The 13,779-nt window shown below is 38.2% G+C and overlaps 1 protein-coding gene across 1 annotated transcript in view; it reads right to left on the bottom strand.

The window, feature by feature from the left end:
* Positions 1–6,527: 6,527 nt before the first annotated feature.
* Positions 6,528–13,779, bottom strand: part of LOC103043027 (interleukin-4 receptor subunit alpha) — a 679,179-nt gene continuing 671,927 nt past the window's right edge. The window contains exon 11 of the transcript XR_007438094.1: positions 6,528–6,551. The gene's annotated coding sequence lies outside the window, so the exon portion shown is untranslated. The remainder of the gene's footprint in view (positions 6,552–13,779) is intronic.

The following is a 13,779-nucleotide window of genomic DNA, read 5'->3' on the forward strand; positions in this document are numbered from 1 at the left end:
TTCTCTCTTTTGCTCACTCTCATTCTCCATTGCACTCACTCTCTTTTGCAGGGATGCACCTATGTACTGTTCAGTGAAGGAAATATTGAATTATTTGATCCCTTGCTGTTTTTGTAAGTCTAGAATTTTAAGCATAGGTTAATATGGAGTGAATTTACGTTAAAAAAAAAAATTAAATCTGCAGCCAAAATGTAAAAAAAATCTAAAGGGCAAATTGTATGTTGCAAATTCAAAGGGAAAAATACATATTTCTAAATATACTTGGTTACTTTATTATTCTTTGCAGTTATCTAAAACTTATTTCAGTTGGATTTTGCCAGTCTTTGCTTTTATTTTTGTGTTTTTGCTAATAATGGAGTGAAACACGTGCTTAGACAGTAAATATAACATTAAACATAACGTTTGTATAAAATTTAATAGGAAAAAATATCTACTGCTGCTGTTGTGCACTGGAAGCTGTTCAGAAGTCCAGAACCAGCTGACCAATGGAAATTCAAGGGGAACGCCTTCTTCTAAGCCCCGCCCACCCGTGAAAAGTGTGCCAAAACTCAGAAGCAAAAAACTGAAGCAAAAGCAAACGAGTAATTCCAGAAGCAAAAGTCTTTAACAGAAAAATTACTTAAAAAATCCACAGAAAACACAAAAATAAAAGCAAAGACTGGCAAAATTCAAACAGTAATATATTTTTAAATAACTGCAAAGGATAACAAATATATTTTATAAAATATACTTGGTTACTTTGTTATATATTTTTTCTTTTTTGAATTTGCAACATACAAGTTTTCCTTTTCATTCTGAAAATTTTAATTACGGATTTTATTTTTTTGTGTAAAACTTTTGGCACAAAATTCACTCCATAGATTAATGTTAACACTAAGAGATAAAATATCAAAAATAAAATCCAGAAAATCACCTTGTATAAATTATATACATTTATTTGCATTTTGTAGAGAGAAATAAGTATTTGATCCCCCACCATACCACATTAAGAGTTCTGCATCCTACAGACCAGTTAGATGCTTCTAATCAATTTGTTACCTGCATCAAATACAGCTGCAAAGTATGTGTTTAGTTTATAATTTTACTCTGAACCTAAATAAAACCTCTTTGTAGTCGTGCACAACCCATGCGGTAAGCGCCCGCAAAAGCGCCGAGTTATCCGAAATTTGTGCACGCAGGTACAGGCGTGAAGTGCGTGCTACGATGGATTCACGTGTCCGTGTAAAGGTCCTGGCCGGACTGGATGTGAAAGACGCCGTTCATCTACATGCGTTCATTTTCAAATTCTGACGTGCCTGTTTTATATATTTTAAAACCAGACTCGGTGTGAAAGCCTTAAAATAGAAATCTCTATTGTGAGGATCATGTCAGAAATAAATCCCCTCTTTCTGCAGTATCTGGTTATATACCAACTTGGCAGTAAAACTGACGTTTACAAGAGTTGTTGATCAGACACTGACCCAGGCTCAGTTTATCAGATATTAAATAATTTAAACTTAAATAATTGTACTGAATATTTTAAATACATACTTTACTTCTTAGAGGACATGTAATGTGTGTAACGTGTGTGTGTGTATATATTTATATATATATATACATTTTTTTTATATACACTCTTAATGCCCTTAAGAGTAGTGCAAAAACCTGGTTTCCTTCACCTGATGGTGTACAGCTTTTTTTTTTTATGGAGACATTAAAATTATAATTGTTCCAGGTTTCTACAATAAATAGTTAATTGAACAAAAAACCTTTGTTGTAATTTCTTTAAGGGTCAGTTTAATAATATATGTAACAAACTGTGATACCGTGATAACCGTGATACCGCTGTATTTTCTGAGACGGTTATCATACCGTGAAAATCTCATACCGTTGCAACCCTATAACACATTACGCCGTAATGGATTTAAATCCTGCAGTGCCCACAGGGTCCCCCTGCTTAAGGAATCACATGTGCAGACCCTTCAGAAGTTTGCCAATGAACTCCTGGGTGATTCTAAAAGTCATTGTGAGAAGTTGCTGTTTTCAGAAGAGACAAAAAATGAGCTCTTTGGCATTAACTCAACTCACCTTGTTTGGAGAAATAGAAAAGCTGACCTAAAATGACCCAAAGAACACCTTTCCCTCTGTCGAGCATGGAGGAGGGAACATTATGTTTTTGGGTGTGTTTCTCTGCTAATTGTGCACAAAATATATTTTTCTAATTGTATAATTGTATTATATGTGCTCCTAGCAGTAGAGTAACCTACCTAACAAACCTATATTAAAGCCCAGTCATGCAAAAACTAAAAATAATAATAAAATAAAATAAGATTTTAACATATTTTGGTCATACTGCCCAGCACTAATCCATACTGTCTTGCTCTTAATCACTCTTTTTTTTCTTGTTTCTCCTTTTACAGCTCTAAATTTAACTTAAAGCGACACTTTCTCGTCTGTCTGCCGTTCCGGATTCCACCTTGGGGACTTGGCTAAATATAGCGCAGCGCTAATATTCTTTAGGAAGAACAATGGTGTTATTTACATTTAAGCTTATACAAGCTTCTGTACAAAGCCTCGCTGGCATTGTTGTTGAGGCGTGAGCAGTTTTAGTGTACTGCAAATGAAGCGTTAATCGTCAGAAACAGGAAACAGGAAACAAACAATGGATGAGCGAGAAAGAAACCAACGTATTGACATTTTTTTATTTTTTATTTTAATTAATTCATTTGGATCCGAGCTGCACTGTATAATTACGCTTAAGTGCTTAATTACATATTTAAATGGGCTCTTCAATTACTGGGGCTTAATAAAATATCATTAGCCTGTCTCCCAAGTTATAAGCTGGAGAGACATATTAGTCTATCTACTTAAGAAATATTAGATTATGGACAGGCTGGGGGTTTGCCAGGAGCCCGGGCGCAATCTACGGCAAATCTCCGCTAACTCAGAAGCCGCCACTCACGTCAAAAAATGTGACAACGGCTCTAACAAACAATGTGAAATTTACATATTAATTAGCGGCGGGCATGGCGGGCTGCATTTCAATGACCGGCCGCTCTCTCCGTGCCGCGGGGAGGTTCCTCTGGCCGAGGGCGCTTCCACAGTGCCGCCACGCGGAGGTGAACACGCCGTCCTAATGGAGGACCGACGCCAACCTTTTCCACCACAGCAGCCATTACCAGGCCTCTTGGCCTAAACTGCGTTCAAAACAGCCCAGCACTTCATCCACTCAGCACAGCAGCTAGAGTGTGTTTGTCTGTGGTGAACAACAGTTAGTGAGCATAAGTGAGTCGCACAGTGTAATTTGTTTGTCTTTCAAATGACCACTTAATACCATTCAGTTGTAATGGCATATTAATCAGTTTTCTAATGCACTTAAAAGGGAAAGTTTGGCAAAAAAGTCTCATTTATTTGACTATTTTTTTATTTTTAATCGTGCAAAGTAAAGACAAAAGTGCAAAAAAAGTTTGCAATTCCTTTATCTGTTTAACTTTTACTATGCTTTTAATATACAGAAAAAATAAGAGACCACGTCAGTTTCTGAATCAGTTTCTCTGATTCTGCTATTCATAGTTATATAGTTATGTATTTGAGTAAAATGAATATTGTTGTTCTATTCTGTAAACTACAGATAACATTTCTCCTGAATTCCAAAATATTGTTATTTAGAGCATTTAATTGCAGAAAATGAGAAATGGCTGAAATAACAAAAAAAAAGATGCAAAGCTTTCAAAGATTCAAGGATTCGCATCACATGTGATACTTGAGGTGAAACGAAATTGTATTCTCACGAACCAGTTTACACCCAAAGAGCAATTAAAAATAGATCAATATGAAGACAAAATAAAATAGATAAAAAAAAACACAATAATAAAATAGACAAGATAAATACACAGAATAATATAAAGGATTTAGTAAGTAGCAGCAACATGAAGTCCAAAGTGCAAATGCTATAGCAGCGTGATTGAATGGATATCAGTGACATGAAATTGAAAAGTAATAAAGTGTGATGAAGAAGCAAAGAAAACAAGTTCATATTCATACATTTTTAAGAGTTCAGAATATATTAATATTTGGTGGAAAAACCCTGGTTTGTAATCACAGTTTTAATCATGCATCTTGGCATCATTTTCTCCTCCTCCACCAGTCTTACACACTGCTTTTGGATAACTTTATGCCTTTACTCCTGGTGCAAAAATTCATTCAGTTCGGCTTATGTGTCTAGATCACTCAAAAAACATCTCCATCTTATTTCATCATACCTATTTTACAAATGTATCATAACATTGTATAAGCTGTTTTATCGTTTTATAACATCAGTGTAAAATTCAAGAGGCAAAACCTGAGATTCCACTTGGTCTTCTGATGGACTGCATGCAGTATTTTATGTGCATTTGATTTTTCTATTAACATTTTCTTTAATTGGAATTTGTGCTGTGTGCACGTTGGTGTTTAAATCGCGGTTTTTAACGACGCCCCTGTCTCACATAATGCTGGAGTCAAAGCACAAATAAACGCAAGATTGGCGTCGGACTCCTGAGACTTCACAGCCGCTGATATTTATTTAATTCCTAGCTTTCAAGGCGGCAAAAAACGCTGTTGATTAATTCCTCCAATTACGGCGGCGAATGCATGTGAAACTGATTACAGCGGTTCACATATATCTACATGTATTTTAACTTGTTTTACATCTAGTAGCAGAGGACTGGGAAGCTCTGGCAATGGCTCAGAGGCAGAAATCTATAATTAGAATGCAGATCAATTGGGTAGCAGGTAATTTACCTTAAGGGAGGGAAGTCTAATTATTGTCTTTGAAAACCTAATTTAGCATTAAACACTTCAGGTGTCTCCTCTCCTCTCAGCGGAGAATCGGAGAGGCTATCCTGGAGCAGTGATCCTGCTTCACTTCCTGCTTCACTTCCTGCTCCTGTTCTGCTCCTGCCGACAAACTCCTGCTCCTGTTGATGTTCCTGCTCCTTTTCCAGGTCTTGTTCCTCCCCCGGCTTATGCTGATTTTTAGCGCTTACTTCTCATTCAGTGTGTTTTCTTTATTTTCATGACTATTTACATTGTAGATTCTCACTGAAGCATTGGCGTAGGAACCGGGGGGGATGGGTGGGACATGTCCCACCCAATATTAGAAACAGGTGGATTTGTCCCCCCCAAAAATGAAATAGTTTCGCTCAGCTCAGTCGTACTGTTAATGAAGAGACCGACCGCTAAGCGCTGGGAAACCAATCACAGTGCCGGTTCAGGGAGAAAGTCCCGCCTTTCAGGAGAAACAGCCAATCAGCTGGCTGGTCTTGCGAGAAGAGTTAGCGTGCTGGTGGAGGAGAAGCCCCTCCCCCTCGCTGTGAGATTTAGAAGCGGTGTCCAGCATCAGCTGGTGTTGAAGTAAATCTGGATATACGGCGATTTTTCTAAGAGGTAACGGAGTTTACCATGTGGCCTGTGTTGAGATTATTTCTGATAGCTGGTTAAAAAGACTCCTCTCCAAATCAAAACACACAGATTAAACCCACCGTGTGATAATAAACTGCAGCTGTGTTAGTCAGTTAGCTTAACTTTGGAATTAGCTAGACAGGGAGTCAAGGCTTAAAAAAAAACATATATGTTATGTTCAGCTTGCCCTGATCAGCTAATCACTATTTCATTTTCAAATTGTGTTTATTAATTTAGGATTGCAGGACTTACTGTAAGCTATAGTAAACGAAAAAAATAGTTAGCTAGAAGCCAGATGTAGTGGATAGTCAGAATTTAGTACAGTACTTTATGTTGGTAGTTTAAAGCAGTTTATTAACCCTGATCTCTGCCCTAAAATTGTGTGTTTTCCACCAGATCCAACTGATTAGCTAATAAACAGTCCTTTACTGAGTTTACCTGTTTAAATCCTTTTCATTATGTATGTCAGCAGTGTATTAGACACATCATACCTCCACTTACTTTATTAAGTGACTTTAAAGCAGAGTAGGCAGTGGGGATATGCAGTAGAATGTGTAGGAACAGGGTTGAGAAACACTGCTCTAACCTGACTTCTGTTTATTTGTAGTTCACAGTAAGACTAAATCCTGAGTAAATAGAGGGATTCCAGGTGAATCCAAATGTTTTTTTCTTTAGTCTAATATTTATATTAACTTCTGTCAAAAATCTCTATGAAACGTAAAGTTACATTCTTTTTTCAAAAAAGGACACCATCATAAGAAGTGCTTTCAGTAGAAACAACTAAAAGCGCAGATAACTGATCATTTGTTGTCATATATGTATATTATTCAGACATTTCACGCATATTTGTTTAAATGTAATGTGGAGTAACATGGTGGTTGGAAAGTCACCTTTACTTGGATGTAACTAATAATAAACAGAGTACAGAAAAAAGGGATTATTTGTGATTAAAAGTAATTCCTATTTTGTTCTAAGAAACTATATGGGCTTTGGTGCATTAGCAAAAGTGTCCCCCCCCAATATCAAACCCGCTCCTATGCCCTTGCACTGAAGCATCAAAACTATGAATGAACACATGTGGAGTTTTATGTACTTAACAAAAAATGAGCTGTCCTCCACAGTCACCGGACCTGAACCCAATCCAGATGGTTTGGGGTGAGCTGGAGCACAGAGTGAAGAAGGCAAAGGGCCAATAAACACCTCTGGGAACTCCTTCCGTCAATACTGTTGGAAAACCATTTCAGGTGGCCACCTCTTGAAGCTCATTGAGAGAAGGATGTCAAGAGTGTGCAAAGCAGTAATCAGAGCAAAGGGTGGCTATTTTGAAAAAACTAGAATATTTTTTCTTCTTTTTTTTTTAGTTATTTCACCTTTTTTTGTTAATTACATAAAACTCCACATGTGTTCATTCGTAGTTTTGATGCTTCAGTGAGACTCTACAATGTAAATAGTCATGAAAATAAAGAAAACGCATTGAAAAAGAGAAGGTGTGTCCAAACTTTTGGCCTGTACTGTACCTGCTCCAGCTTCTGCTCCAGGGACCTACATTTTCTCATGGTCATTAAGTCGCGACCCACTTTTATAAAATACAAACCAAACCATTTCTTTTTGAAAAATATCCTTTAGAAACCCATTTGAACATACAAATGCAAGCAACGTGAATTTAGGAGCAATATTTTCTTAAGAAACTAAGGAGGAACATGACGCATATAAAATTGACTTCAATAAAATTAAATATCAAAACTGTACAATAATAAATACAAAATCAATAAGGCCACAAAATTAGATTTCACGTCTCTGCATATCTCTCTGCATACATCTCCCAATATGAAAGACAAGTACAAAACCAGATGAGCATTAATTGTTTTTAAAAGCTATTTTTTTTTTTTTCACTTTATTATTTTTTTATTTTTCATTTTATTTTATTTATTTTTCACAAGCTGTCCGTGACCTGCCCAGAAAATCTCTGTTACAGACAACCGGTATGACCAAGTTGGTTTACCAGCATTACCAAACTGATTGAACAAAATTACCATCCAAAACCAGCTCCCAGCTAACACTGGTCTTGGGTTACATTTTTTTTTTTCATTCATTTACAGCTTCTAATTTTTAAATAAGCGAACCTTGCATTTTTTTTTTCACTTACTTAAATCCAGGTGGCCACTTTTGTTTTGGCCAGGCAGTGTATAACTGAATACACTAAATACAGAATTGCATTTATTAAAACACAACAAATAAACAGTATAGACATATGATTACAGTTTGTTTATTTATTTATTTATATATATATATATATATATATATATATATATATATATATATATATATATATATATATATATATATATATATATATATATTATTTATATTAATCCCAGGCCACTATTGGCATCAACACCACCACCTTATGGGGACCATATCTTTTTTTATTTACACATTTTGTGCATTTATATGTATATATATATATTTTTTTTTTTTGCATGTCTTATCATGTTTCCATTTATAGCAAAAAAGAAAAAGGAGAAAGGGAAAAAAAAGAATGCAAGTAGGTCCCCATTACTCCCCCCCCCCCCCCGCCACCCATATTCCCAAAACTTAAGCTACATATGGAGGATTACCTAAACTTACATTAACAGTGGTACATAGACAGGATCGACAAAGATCAACACTACAAAATATATATGGGAACTATAGTTCACACTGTAATAAGAAAAATGCCTAGTTATATAGCACACAAAATAAAGAGGGAGTTAGCTGTTAATATATTGTTGAAAGTATGACCAAGTTTCATTAAGTAGTTTTGTACTGTTTTTTTTTTTTATTTGCAGTCATTCTCTTCAATTTACAATGATCTGTAGGAAGGTTAAGCTAATGATTTATGGAAATTTAAGTTCTGTTTTTACAGTTAAGTAGAATTGGGTTTTTTTTAGCAATGGTAAAATATATATCCTTAAAAAGCATTTAATATGTTTGGGTGCTGTTAATGAGGTGGTATCATTAAGTAGGGTTTAAGGAAACTGCTGAAGCCTAAATACCTAAATGCAGCTTCTGTAGAATCATAATACATCCCGTTCACGTTCAAACCAACTATGTACATAATTGCCTAATTACCTCATTACCTTTAAACAGCATAACAAAACGTCAATAACCACTCCAGCTTTCGAAGGGTTAAATGTTCCTAGCAGGTGAGGCTGTTGCTGACAGATGGTGTTTGTGAGTGACGCTTGTTCCCAGTTGATCGGAGCGCCGGGAAGCACCGGGGACTGTGTTCTCTGCGGAGTGTCTGATGGCATATGTCATGCAGTGGCCTACACTTGCTGAAGGATGGCGCTCACACCAGCTTCCCTCAGTGGCCCTGCTGAGTGGAGGGCGTTAATCATCACTAACACACACACACACAAGTACGGACAAATACACCCCCACACTGTAACAGAGTCTCTAGCAGAGTCTCTAACAGAGTCTCTACCCGGCACTGGCAAAACTCTCTCTATGTTCACCATAGTCGCGTGGCAGGAAAAGAACCCAGCTCCTCGACTGCTGGCTGGTGATGAAGTCGTAAGGCGAGAGGATGGCCCATAAGTGGAGCTGTGCCTTGGCCAGGGTGGACCGGAGGGGGGGTCACGATGAGGCCTGGCGAAATGCAGAGAGAGAGGAGGTGGAGGAAGGGGGCGAATCCAACTGTCTATGCTCAGCCGTGTCCAACTGGAAAGCGGCAAGGCGATAACACGGGGAAACGGCGATTAGGCCACGCTGATCCCGGGCAAAGCCAATTCAGATGGCTATGAAACCTCGGGGCTGGGGAGTGTAAGCTGGCACGAAGGCCGGGGGCCGGGGCCACACCGCTTCCAGCTGGAGCGGAGAGAACCCACTCCCACACAGAACTGTCCTGGCCCGCCTTGGCCGTCTCCGGTCCCTGCTGGCCATCGGGGACATAATATATTTTGTGTGCAAGTGTGTGTGTTTTTCTTTCTTTTTTTTTTCCTTTTCTTTCCCACCCCGGCCCCCCTCTTCCCGTATTTCCCGAAGACAAATACAGTCTGCCTTCATGCTATAACAGCCATTACTTAATTGTGCCGGATTTTCCGAGCAGAGTGTTGCTTTAATTAAGCAGCTAATTGCAATGTAGCTCTTGATTAGCTTTGGGGGATGGGAATGTTCAGGCAGGCTGATATGTTGTGCACACTTCAGAATCATTTACAGAAATTGAAGCTAATTTCGCTCTCTGTGTCTATGGCTGCATTAATTTAATTTGGGTTGCTTTTAGCTCATTAACACTTCTAATTAATACGTTGACATCACTATTAAGATGTCTCTTTGAAATTGGCGTCTCCAGATAATCAGGATGGAGAGAAAGCTGACGGATGGAAGGGAGATGGCGACTGGAGAGGGAGAGCGAGGGAGAGAGAGGGAGAGAGAGAGGGAGAGAGAAAAGCACTCAGTAGGAGAATAAGGGACTGTGCCATCCTCATTTGTAAATCACCAGCGGTGTATGATCATGAACACTAATAGGGCTTTGTGGCAGGCTGGTAAATTGGAAATGAAAGGCAAGTTGATTGTTTTAGATTTGATGGAGGTTATGGCGTGTCTAGGTGTGTGTGTAAGTGTGAGAGTGTGAGTGTTTGAGTGTGTATGTTTGTGCTAAAGTGTGTGTGCTCATGCTGGGGGGATGCTGGTGCTAGGGTTGCTGGTACGGGCCAGATGCAGTACACAGCTGAATCCCACGCTCCACTGCCTCGATGTTTGGGTTTGTCACTTTAATGAGCAGAATTTAGTGACTATGGGAGCATAATCCTCAGGGTGAGGCTGCTATCCAGTTCATCACACTGTCACCGCTCTAGGCTCCTTTCCCCTTAGCCGCGGCAGGGCCAGGGACGCCCCTCCCGTGGCCCCGCAATCAAATAAATTTAGCCGCATATTTGTATTTAATTTTCAATGCTCAGATATCCGTAAATGTTTGCTGAGTAAAGAGGCCTCACTTTCTTTTTATTTTTTTTCCTTAACAGGGTGGAAGGGAGGAGGCCCATCTGTTCCGTTGCTTCTGAGGAGAGCTTGGCCTTCAGAGGCATTATCTATGCTATGATAATAACTGCATAATTAAAACCAGCCAGGGGTGACATTATAAAAGCCTGAACTTGTCACCTCGGATATTAAAACAAAAGGCAGTTGTCAAAAAGATCAGGTTTGAGCTGGAGCTGAGGGATGAAAGAGTACAGAGAGTAAGGTGTGCTTAAATCAGGGTTTGGTATTATGTGTTTATATGTATATATGTATCCAGTATATGAGCTCTGTGTGCTGGGTGTGTGCATTATGCAGTATTCCTGACACCTCAGTGCAGCAACAGCAGGTTGTTACAGTAAATCGTGTCGTGACGCGAGGTAGCAGCTGTCACTTTCAAACAGGTTAGCATCCACGCAGAACTAATATTGTCAATTCGCGCTGTGATAATGCATCATAAATCTGGCCAATACATACATCTCCTTCTATGTTACGTCACCCAAAAAAGTATTTTATGTGATTTGGGTGGGGCTCATAGCTGTCGAAATGAAGCAATGCCATAAACTAGGGGCACTACGAATTACTAAGAACGCCATTTGGCTTAATATATTCTCCAGCAAATCAGCAGGGATTTGAAGGTGTGGTAAAACGCTGCTTATTTAACAGATAAATCAATGGTCATCTCCAGCACTTTCCCGCACTAAAAGCTCTGTTTTTTTTTTTGTTTTGTTTCGGAGAACAGGAGGGGGGGAGGAGGTGGAGTTTGGAGCATTCTCTTGGATACAATCCTGCTGTAAAAAGCCTTCTGTTTAGCACTTCATTAAAAAGTGCCTTGGAATAAGAGTCACCAGGGACGTGATCCCAGCGTCATGTGGAAAAGCCATCAACAGCTGCATCAATTAACCCCCTGGCCCCCTGGGGGCCCATTAGCAGGAGAAACACCCTTTAAAATTGCATATGCTTCCGATTACGCTAGAAAACGACTCGGGCTGGTAAACGGCCTTATTTGCTTTAACTATAGGATTACGTTTGTAAAACAGTCTGGCAGGGACGCACCTCTTTTGTCGCAGCTTCGGTGTGCGGATGCACGCGGCACAGCCGATTTCAGACAACCTGTTCCAGGCTTGGTCTCGGGTACAAAGGGCAGTGTTTTACTGCGAGAAAAAAGCTAAGCAGACACAGAGGCCGCGGACAAGTACAGTGGTTACAGCAGACCTCCCTGACCTCTCAGCTCCCTCATTACCATCAAAGACGGTTTAGGAGGCTTACACAATTTAGAAAAAAAAGATGGTAGAAAATAGGCCACTGGTTAAAAATATCACCACTGTATTAAACTGAACCTTATCTTTGATATTTTGCATTTTGTGTACACTTTAGGGTTTGTTTAGGGTTTTTTAGTGAAGACAAGATCTATATACCTTGTTACTAAAGTATATGAATCTTTTTTTAAAGAAATATAATATAATAACAATTAGTTTCTTTGATTACCTAATTTTCCTAATTAAAATCCTCTGGAATAGAATCAAGAGGAAGATAGGTGATCACAAGCCATCGAGCCAAGCTGAACTGCTTGAATTTTTGCGGCATAAAGTTATCCAAAAGCAGTGTGTAAGACATGTGGAGGAGAACATGCCAAGATGTGTGAAAACTGTGACTTACAAAAAACGGAAAACAAATATTGATTTCTGTAAATTTCAGAGCATTTCATAAGAGGAGGAACATGAAAAGTACATGTATAAAAGTTATTACAACAAAATTAATTTTTCAAAACTGCACAAAATAAATAAAGCCACAAAATTAGATATTTCACTTCTTTTTATATGTCTCTCTTTTAGAGTACATTATCAAGAAACTATTTCTCTGTCTCTTTTTTGTTCCCAAAATAAAAAAAAACAAGTACAAAATTAGATGAGCATTGACTCTTTTTAAAATGTACTTTTTTTATGTATTTATTTTTGACCCACCCAGAATGTGTCTGCGACCCCCCAGTGGAGAATCGCTGTTATAGACAACCAGTATGACCAAGTTGGTTGACCAGCATAACCAAACTGGTTGACCACAATGACCACCAAGATCCCGCTGGTTGACCAGCATGATCATCTGAAACCAGCTCACATCTTAAACTGGTCTTGGGTTGGATTTTTCTGTTCTTTTACATATTCTCATTTGTAAATAAGTGAAGATTGCATTGATAGATACTTTATTGATCCCAGAGGGAAAATTCTAGAATTTTGTGAGTGTGAACATTTAAAAAAAATAAAAATAAAGTTTTTTTTTTTTTTTAACTTTAAATGGCCTTCTGAAAGGTCCTATACCTACCAAAAACAATCTAATATCCAATAACCATTAGACAATCTGAATTAGTTAAAGGCAACTAGCCTTTCTTTGGTTCAAAAACAAAAAAAAGTTCAAATGTTAATATTTTTCATGTCCTATTTTTTTATTTTGTAGCTGTTTCAGTACTTTTATTTATTTCAGGTTTGTTTTCCATATAAATTTGGATAATTTAATAGGCAACTTGCCTTTTTTTGGTTCAATAACAGAAAAAAGTTAAAATGTTAATATTTTTCATGTCTTATTTCTTAGTTTAATGGATGTTCTTGATAATTTCATGATGCCTTCTAGTTCTTAAACTTGAAACATCATACAGTATCAAAGGACCAGTCAAAAAACCCTTCCTTACAGGTAGTGATGAGTGATGTAGAGGGTTGGGAGTGTTGTAATCACTGCAGGCGAGGCTAAAGGAAGGTGTTTAGTTTAAGTTATTACGGTACAGTGTGCTGATCGGCCAGAGTTTCAGCTTGTTGTTATTGAAATAGTAAATAGTGTGGTGGTGTAGGGATTCAGCTCTGAGGGGGAATAGAGTATTTACAGCCTTACTACAACTCCACTTCCCCTGGATACACACAAATACACACAGACACACACAGAGAGAGAGAGAGAGAGACACTAGAACAGATATAAATTGTTTAAAACGATTTCTTCCACCTTCCAGTTATCCACTTTAGAAACTGGCACTAGCGACTGTGATCATGTAGTTCAAACGTGCTCCATATTTTGCATGTAATTAATAGGCAGCTATTCTGTTTAATCCAAGGTGAAGCTCATTAATTCAATTTTTTTCCCTCTTTTTTTTTGCGCAGCAAGTGATTTGTTGAGCAAAGGTATTTTGAACGTTAATACTGTGACTTGCTCTAATGCAACCAGACATTTTGAGGACACCTCCGAGTTTGCAGGGTGGGGAAAAACCTCAGAAGCACTCAGACCATTTGTGATGCGGAATTAAAATGACATGCCTCCATCTCGGAATTTTCCGCCTAATCCCAGCTATTTTGTTTTGTGGTGTATTTGTGGTAATATTAC

This window comes from Astyanax mexicanus, chromosome 3 (genome assembly GCF_023375975.1).
Source record: "Astyanax mexicanus isolate ESR-SI-001 chromosome 3, AstMex3_surface, whole genome shotgun sequence".
NCBI classification, from domain to species: Eukaryota; Metazoa; Chordata; class Actinopteri; order Characiformes; family Acestrorhamphidae; genus Astyanax; species Astyanax mexicanus.